This window comes from Ovis canadensis, chromosome 25 (assembly GCF_042477335.2).
Source record: "Ovis canadensis isolate MfBH-ARS-UI-01 breed Bighorn chromosome 25, ARS-UI_OviCan_v2, whole genome shotgun sequence".
NCBI classification, from domain to species: domain Eukaryota; kingdom Metazoa; phylum Chordata; class Mammalia; order Artiodactyla; family Bovidae; genus Ovis; species Ovis canadensis.
The window spans coordinates 37928726-37937211 of NC_091269.1; positions in this window are offsets into that span (position 1 = coordinate 37928726).

Here is an 8486-nt window from a genome sequence, read left to right on the forward strand (position 1 = left end):
CAGAAACAAAATTAAAAGAAACTAGAAAAAGTAGATGAACGCATTTCTTTTCAGTTATAGGGGCCAAATTTATGTCCCTTGGTGGGGGCACACAGGCATATAATCAGTGATACGATGTTAAATCTTGCAAAACAAAATTTAATTTTTGTTTTCAATAAGACTATTTTCTTTTGTGCCCAAACCCTGAGACTCCTTGGTGAGTTTCTTGACTTGGAAAGTTCTTTTTTTTAAATATTACCTTAGTCCTCTTGGGCCGCTATAACAAAATACCACAGACTGAGGAGCTTATAAACAACAGAAATTGATTTCTTACAGTTCTGGAGTTTGTTGTTGTTCATTCATTCAGTTCTGTCTGACTCTTTGCAACCCCATGGACTGCAGCATACCAGGCTTCCCTGTCCTTCATTATCTCCCAGAATTTACACAAACTCATGTCCATTGGGTCAGTGATGCCCTCCAGCCATCTCATCCTCTGCCATCCCCTTCTCCTCCTGCCTTCAATCTTTCCCAGCATCAGGGTCTTTTCCAATGAGTTGGCTCTTCGCATCAGGTGGTCAAAGTACTGCAGCTTCAGACAGTCCTTCCAATGAATATTCAGAACTGATTTCGCTTAGGATTGACTGGTTTGATCTCCTTGTAATCCATGGGACTCTCAAGAGTCTTCTCCAGCACCACAGTTCAGAAGCATTAGTTCTTCTGTGCTCAGCCTTCTTTATGGTCCAATTCTCACATCCATACATGACTACTGCAAAAACTATAACTTTGACTATATGGCCCTTTGTAGGCAAAGTGATATCTCTGCTTTTTAATATGCTGTCTAGGTTCATCATAACTTTTCTTCCAAGGAAAAAGCATCTTTTAGTTTCATCTGCAGTCACCATCTGCAGTGATTTTGGGACCCAAGAAAATAAAGTCTCTCACTGTTTCCATTGTTTCCCCATCTATTTGCTATAAAGTGATGGGACCAGATGCCATGATCTTTGTTTTTTGAATGTTGAGTTTTAAGCCAGCTTTTCCACTCTCCTCTTTCACCTTCATCAAGAAGCTCTGTAGCTCCTCTTCCCCTTCTGCCATAATGGTGGTATCATCTGCATATCTGAGGTTATTGATATTTCTCCTGGCAATCTTGATTCCAGCTTGTGCTTCATCCAGCCCAGCATTTCACATGATGTACTCTGCATATAGGTTAAATAAGCAGGGTGACAATATACAGCCTTGACGTACTCCTTTCCCAATTTTGAACCAGTCCATTGTATCATGCTTTTCTGGAGTCTGGGATGTTCAATATGAAGGCACTGGCATGGTCATTTTCTGGGCAGGAATGTCTTCCTGGTTCAGAGCCATGCCTTCACCCCGTGTGCTCACATGGTTAGAAGGGGCTGGGGAATCTCTGGAGCATATTTTATAAGAGCAATATTTCCATTCAAGAGAGCGTCACCCTCATGACCTAATCACCTCTCCTGGATTTCGGATCTTAATATCATCACCTTAAAACCAACATACGGATTTGAGGGAGACTATATAGCATGCTTCCTTGCTGGCTCAGTGGTAAAGGATCTGCTTGTCAAGCAGGAGACACGATTTCAATCCCTGGGTGGTGAAGAGTCCCTGGAGAACTAAATGGCTACCCGCTCTAGTATTCTTGCCTGGGAAATCCCATCGATTTAAGAGCCTGGCAGGCTATAGTCCATAGGGTCACAAGGATTCGGACAAGACTTAGCTACTGTGTATGGAGTATAGCACCATATTTTAATCTTAGACTTCTGCCCTCCATAAAAACTCATCCAAGGTAAAATAAAGTTCAGAAATAGGAAATATGAGAATTAACCAAATAGGGTATAGATTTTAGAGAAAAAAGACATTCAAAGACCAAAGTGAAGAATAGAAATAAATATATATATAAGAAAGCTTATTTTTGCTTCCCTGATAGATCAGTTGGTAAAGAATCCACCTGCAATGCAGGAGACCCTGGTTTGATACTTGGGTTGGGAAGACCCACTGGAGAAGGGATAGGCTACCCACTCCAGAACTGGGCTTCCCTTGTGGCTCAGCTGGTAAGGAATCTGCCTGCAATATGGGAGACCTGAGTTTGATCCCTGGGTTGGGAAGATCCCCTGGAGAAGGGAAAGGCTACCCACTCCAGCATTCTGGCCTAGAGAATTCCATGGACTGCATAGTCCTTGGGGTTGCGGGGAGCTGGACATGACTGAGTGACTTTCACTATACATATATTTTAAAATTGGCCAGAGACAATATCTATTTAATTTAGTATTGAGCTCAGAAACCATAGTTTGGTCACAAGTTGGTCAGTGCTACCCTGATCTTAACCTTTCAGTTTGGATAGAATTGCCTTTAAGACCAATTCCAGGGGTGGGGCCTGGCCAGTGCAAGCTACTGGGTATGTCCTATCTCCTAGCCACAATGAGGTGAAGAGACCCAAATCAGGTCAAACAGTTGCAAGAAAATATTTGCTGGGAATTCCAGAAAGGAGCTTCCTTATCTCATCCATCTGTGAGAGATGCTTGCTCTTTCTGTATCAGTTGTGGTCTGATCACGTCAGGCTTCAAACTGCTCCCTGGATGGGAGCCAACCATGTGGATAAAGCTGATTCACAGAAGGCCTGAGAGCTGAGAGCAGGGCATAACATTTTTCTTTTTAAAGCTTAACAGCCTACCCTAGTAACGTGGTCTGCAATGGAACTAAACTTGCTCATTGTTATTTTGGGTGCTGTTACTTTGACTATACGAAACTAGCTTTTGAATAAACTCACTATTCATTTTTAAGGAAGCAGTGCAGTTTTAAAAGCTTAATAAATTTGACTCTACTTTATGTAAGACTTGATTCTAAAAGGCATGGCTAAATTATACAGAGTGAAGTAAGCCAGAAAGAAAAACACCAATACAGTATACTAACACATATATATGGAATTTAGGAAGATGGCAATGACGACCCTGTATGCAAGACAGGAAAAAAGACACAGATGTGTATAACTGACTTTTGGACTCAGAGGGAGAGGGAGAGGGTGGGATGATTTGGGAGAATGGGAATTCTAACATGTATACTATCATGTAAGAATTGAATCGCCAGTCCATGTCTGACGCAGGGTGCAGCATGCTTGGGGCTGGTGCATGGGGATGACCCAGAGAGATGTTGTGGGGAGGGAGGTGGAAGGGGGGTTCATGTTTGGGAACGCATGTAAGAATTAAAGATTTTAAAATTTAAAAAATAAAAAACTAAAAAAAATAAAAGGCATGGCTATATTCTCTAATTAATCCTCACAAATTATTCACTAGAGCATCAAATTTACCCTTTTCATATGACTTGTGAGGAAGCTGAATACTCAAGTCTTTGCCTTAAAACACAAATCAATGGTTGAAAGGAGAAAATAGATTTCCCCTTAAGTATCGTCTCTATATATTGCATGAAAAATCAAACTATTTGGAAAGATCATCATTGTAAAATCAAGCTACATATGGACCAGATGGACTTCACAATAAAAGGAATGGTGTCTTTGGTTATTTATAATTCTTGGGCTCTATATTCTTATAGAAGCACTAAATAATAAAATCTTTCACTCCTGTCTAATTACACCTTATATCTTTATAAAGTCTGAAAGTCAAAGTTGCTCAGTTGTGTCCAACTCTTTGTGACCCCATGGACTGTAGCCCATCCAACTCCTGTCCCTGGAATTCTCTAAGCAAGAATACTGGAATTCTCTAGGCAAGAATACTGCTATTTCCTTCTCTAGGGGATCTTCCCATCCCAGGGATTGAATCTGGGTTGAATTCAGGGATTGAGTCTCTTGCATTGCAGGCAGATTCTCTACTGTCTGAGCCACCAGGAAAGCCCAGTTCCTTTATTAATTCTAGTATATCCTTTATGCTAGAAATGACCTGGAAATTAGTAGCTTGTTAACAGTCAAACCAATTTTGAAACATCTCTATTCAGTTCTTTCATAGATTTTATAAATTTATAGGCAGTTACAAATTGAAATAAACAGCACTTTTCTTTTCTACAACATATTTATAAGTTTTGAAATATGAAAAGATTTAGGTGCAAACTTTACATTTCAATTATGTTTCCATTAGATTTTTTAGAATTTGTTATTTGGAAAACGATTATATATTTCTTTGTTGCTTTGCAAAGTTACTTTGAAATTATAGTCATATACATAAAAGATTCTAATAAGCTCACTTATATTTTTAAATATCTCATTTCAAAAGTGAAAGTCACTCAGTCGTGTCCCTCTTTGTGACCCCACGGACTACAGAGTACATAGAATTCTCCAGGCCAGAATACTGGAGTGGGTAGCCTTTATTTTCTCCAGGGGATCTTCCCAACCCAGGGATCGAACCTAGATCTCCCGCACTGCAGGCGGATTCTTTACCAGCTGAGCCAAAAGGGAAGCCCCATTTAATTTCTAAGCAACCTCATAAATCCACACTTTTTAAAATTTAAAACATTTTCAACTGGCATTATTTATATCAAATATGTCTACTTATACATCTATTTTGTATTTGACTTAAACACCAAAAGCAAATGTTTAAGTAACATTTTTCAGATCAAAAATCATTTAGGAAATTTAGAAATTTTAGTTAAAAAATTTAAACTGTATCATTAAGATCATTTTTAAGGAATATCCAGAGCATATTTATATTGCTGAATAAGAAAAATAGCCATAAAAAGTATCAATTTTTAAGGGTAATTTTATTTTTTATGAAGACCAACAGAAACATTTTCAAACATTTTATCAGGATTCTTATCAACAGTGTTTTTAAAAATTTTATTAAACCTTTTGAATCAAGGCAGGGTAATAATCAGTATATGTATAATAAAATGGAGAAAATAAATTGCTTTGGTTATGGGCATAAGTATTTTGAGTATTTACTAAGGGTGTAAAATGAGATCCCCCAAAAGGCCTGAAACCAGGGTTCCTGGTCATTTTCTGGGACTGCATTCTGAGGGATGGTTGTTTGAACTGAGTATTTCTTTAGCCAAGTGAGCAACATTAGCTTGGAGCCAGTATTGACTGTTTAGGGCAATAGAATGTTTAGGAGATGTGTAGGGGTAAGATAAGAGAGAATACTTGTCTCTCCCTAGAGACCACAGAGACCTCTGATGGGGAAAGTTTGTATTTTCACTGTGTGGCATACATTGTCTCTTTTGGAACCAAGCATCAAAGGCTCTTAGTAAAAAATGAAATACAAGAACATTTGTTCAGGAAAGGATATTGGTCACTCCAGTACTGGTGAGGATGTGGGGAGAAAGCCATATTGGTAAGAATGAGAATTGTTATAATCTTTTAAGTATTTAAAATGCATATAGCTTTTGACCCAGGAATTCAATTTTTAAAAATTTATTTTACAACAGTAATAGTAGGTAAGGACAAGAATGTTTGCTATAGGAAATATCTGAGAAGAATGTCTAGCTTACTAGGAATTAGAATTATTATCTTGATGTTAAAAAGAATCCAATAAATTATTAATAATTTAATATTTATTTATTAATGTTAAGTGAAAAAAGCAAATTTAATATGTATAGCAGTCTTTTTATTGGTAAAAATGAGAAAAATCCTGGTATAGCTGTACATTCTTATCTATGTTTATTTATGAGCACTGAAAAGATGTGGAAGGATTATGTTGCCTACCTCATGGATTTGGGATTAAAGATGGGAGAATGAGAGTAGTAATAACTTTTTATATGCTTCTATATTGATTGATCTATTGCAATGAATATGTATTACTTTTGAAGTAATAAGTAAAATGAACAGGTGAGCAGCAGAAGCTACATAAAAGGACCCAGTCATAGCTTTGTTTCACACATTATTAGTCTTCTATGAACTCACGTGACTTTGAGTCTTACAAGTATTATGAAGTAAAACAGGTTAGATCTGCATAATGACCAAAAATGGAAAATGCATATGACTCTAGGTATTTCCAGATGTCTGGAGGCTTAACTCCATATAGCTGAGATAGCCAGATAATGGCTAAATACAACATGATATCCACCATCCAAAGACATCATGTAGTGTAAAAAGAGGACATGGGGAGTAGGAGGGAGATTCTAGAAGGATGGGATATACGTATGCATGTAGCTGATTCACTCTTGTACAGCAGAAACTAACATAACATTGTAGAGCAATTATTCTCCAATAATTAAAAAAAAAGATAAGCCTGATTTCTCTAGTAGTTTGAACTTTCCACTGGGAAATATTGATGTGAGCATACTAGTGAGGATAATAAACTGTATTATGAAGAATGAATCTGTTACAGATTGAATTGTGTCTCTGAAAAAGATATATAGAAGTTCTAATTTACATGTGAATGTTACCTGATTTGGATATCAGGACTTGGCAGATGTAGTCAAGTTAAAATGAGGTCATTAGAGTGATGTGACTGGTGTCCTTATAAGAAGAGAGAGATCGACCCAGAGAAAGACACAGAGGAAGAAGTCTATGTAATGACAGAGGCAGAGATTGGAGTTCTGGAGCTGTAAGCCAAGAACACCAAAAATTACAAGTGACATCAGAAAGGCACAGAATAGATTCCCCACTAGAGCCAGGGACGGGGGAGCCTGGTGGGCTGCCGTCTCTGGGGTCGCGCAGAGTCGGACACGACTGAAGCGACTTAGCAGCAGCAGCAGAGCCTGTGTGAGGGAGTGGCCCAGTGTACATCTTGATTGTAGACTTCTAGCTTCAGAACTGTGAGAAAATGTTTCTCTTGTTTAAAGCTGTCCCATTGGTGGTAGTTTATTATGGCAGTTTTAGGAAACTGAAACAAAACCCAAATACATTACCAGAAAGAAAAGGGGAAGAAAAATTAGCATGACTACCAAGAATCCATGTATTGCCAAATCTACATAATCAGTTTTTCAAATGTTATACTTAATAGCATTTCTAGAATGATGCTTAGAAGAGAGAGAAAGAGAAAGGGAAAGCTACTTTGCAAAAATAGCCTCAGCATTTAAATAAGTGTTATATTGGGTAATGTTTTAAGAAGAATATTGAAAACTTCAGTAAGATGTAGGCTTGCAAAAACATGAGCGAAATTGATTGACAGTTTACAATGTTCTGATGTTTGACAACCAGCTTGCTTGCATGCAAATATTTTGATGTTATTTTTCTGAACCAAAAATCTGGCCATACTTTCCACAATAGGAAGGAAATTTTCTGTTGGAGGAGGAAGCAAAGTGGTGAGACACAGAGTGGAGGAGAAAAATCACAAGCATGGTGATTGTCAGAGGGAGGGAATATGGGTCATCCGTGTAGTTTTAGAGGGACTTCCCTGGTGGCTCAGAGGGTAAAGAGTCTGCCTACAATGCAGGAGAATTGGGTTCGATCCCTGGGTGGGGAAGATTCCCTGGAGAAGGAAATGGCAACCCACTCCAGTACTCTTGCCTGAAAAGTCCCATGGATGGAGAAGCCTGGTAGGCTACAGTCCGTGGGGTCGCAAAGAGTCGGACACGACTGAGCAATATCATTTCACTTCACAGGATTTTTCTAAAAGCAACCATTTAATGCTTAAAACCATTAGCTTTGTGTTTTAGTTACCAAAATGGAAATGTATATATTCTGTAATATTATTGTAATTTTTACCTGCTAAAGGTATTGCTATTTTTTTTATTGTTTGCTTGTTTGAAAGCTTTAAAAGACAGAGCAATAAATGCCTTCTGTTGACTGTACTTCTGAATCTTAAGTGTACTAACAAGTAGTTTAGTAATGAAATTATTGTGATTATATAAATATGGTGTTGAGGGTAGGGGTGGTTTTTCTCAAGTTGTTAATCAGGGAATTTTTTGAAGTGCCTACAGAAGGTTGAAGGTTATCTACCATGTGCAGACAATAACCTCAGACTTTCTGAACAACTCTAAGTGCTGAATGTAGAAAAGCCAGCCCCATGGACATAAACTGAAGTGCCATATGGAATGAGAGGAAACTCTACTGAGTGGAGGGGCACGTGTTTTACTTTGATATGATCTCATGGGCCAACTTGGTCCTGACAGCTGTATCCTTATCCAATTAGAGACTACAATAGGCAATGTACAAGGAATACATGTAAGTCTTTAATTCTGTAAATATATAAGTATTTGCACAGACTACTGGATTTCTTCTAAGTTATATTCCTCCCCAAAGTCACAAGTCATGGAAGCACAGCTTCACACAGTTGAACCCAAATGACTTAAAGAATATTTTAGCAGCATTACTGCCCAGGTGAATATAAATACTACAATTTTTCTTTTTGGTGATGTGAATGTTGAACTTAGAGAACAAAAACAAAACAAAACAAAAAAAAACCCCCACAAAAACCAGCCGAAAGCGATCACTCTGCTATTCCTCCAGTCTTCAGCCATTCTCTATTTTTTTATTCTGTGCTAAGCTAAGTCACTGCAGTCGTGTCCGACTCTGTGCAACCCCATAGACGGCAGCCCACCAGGCTCCCCTGTCCCTGGGATTCTCCAGGCAAGAACACTGGAGTGGGTTGCCATTT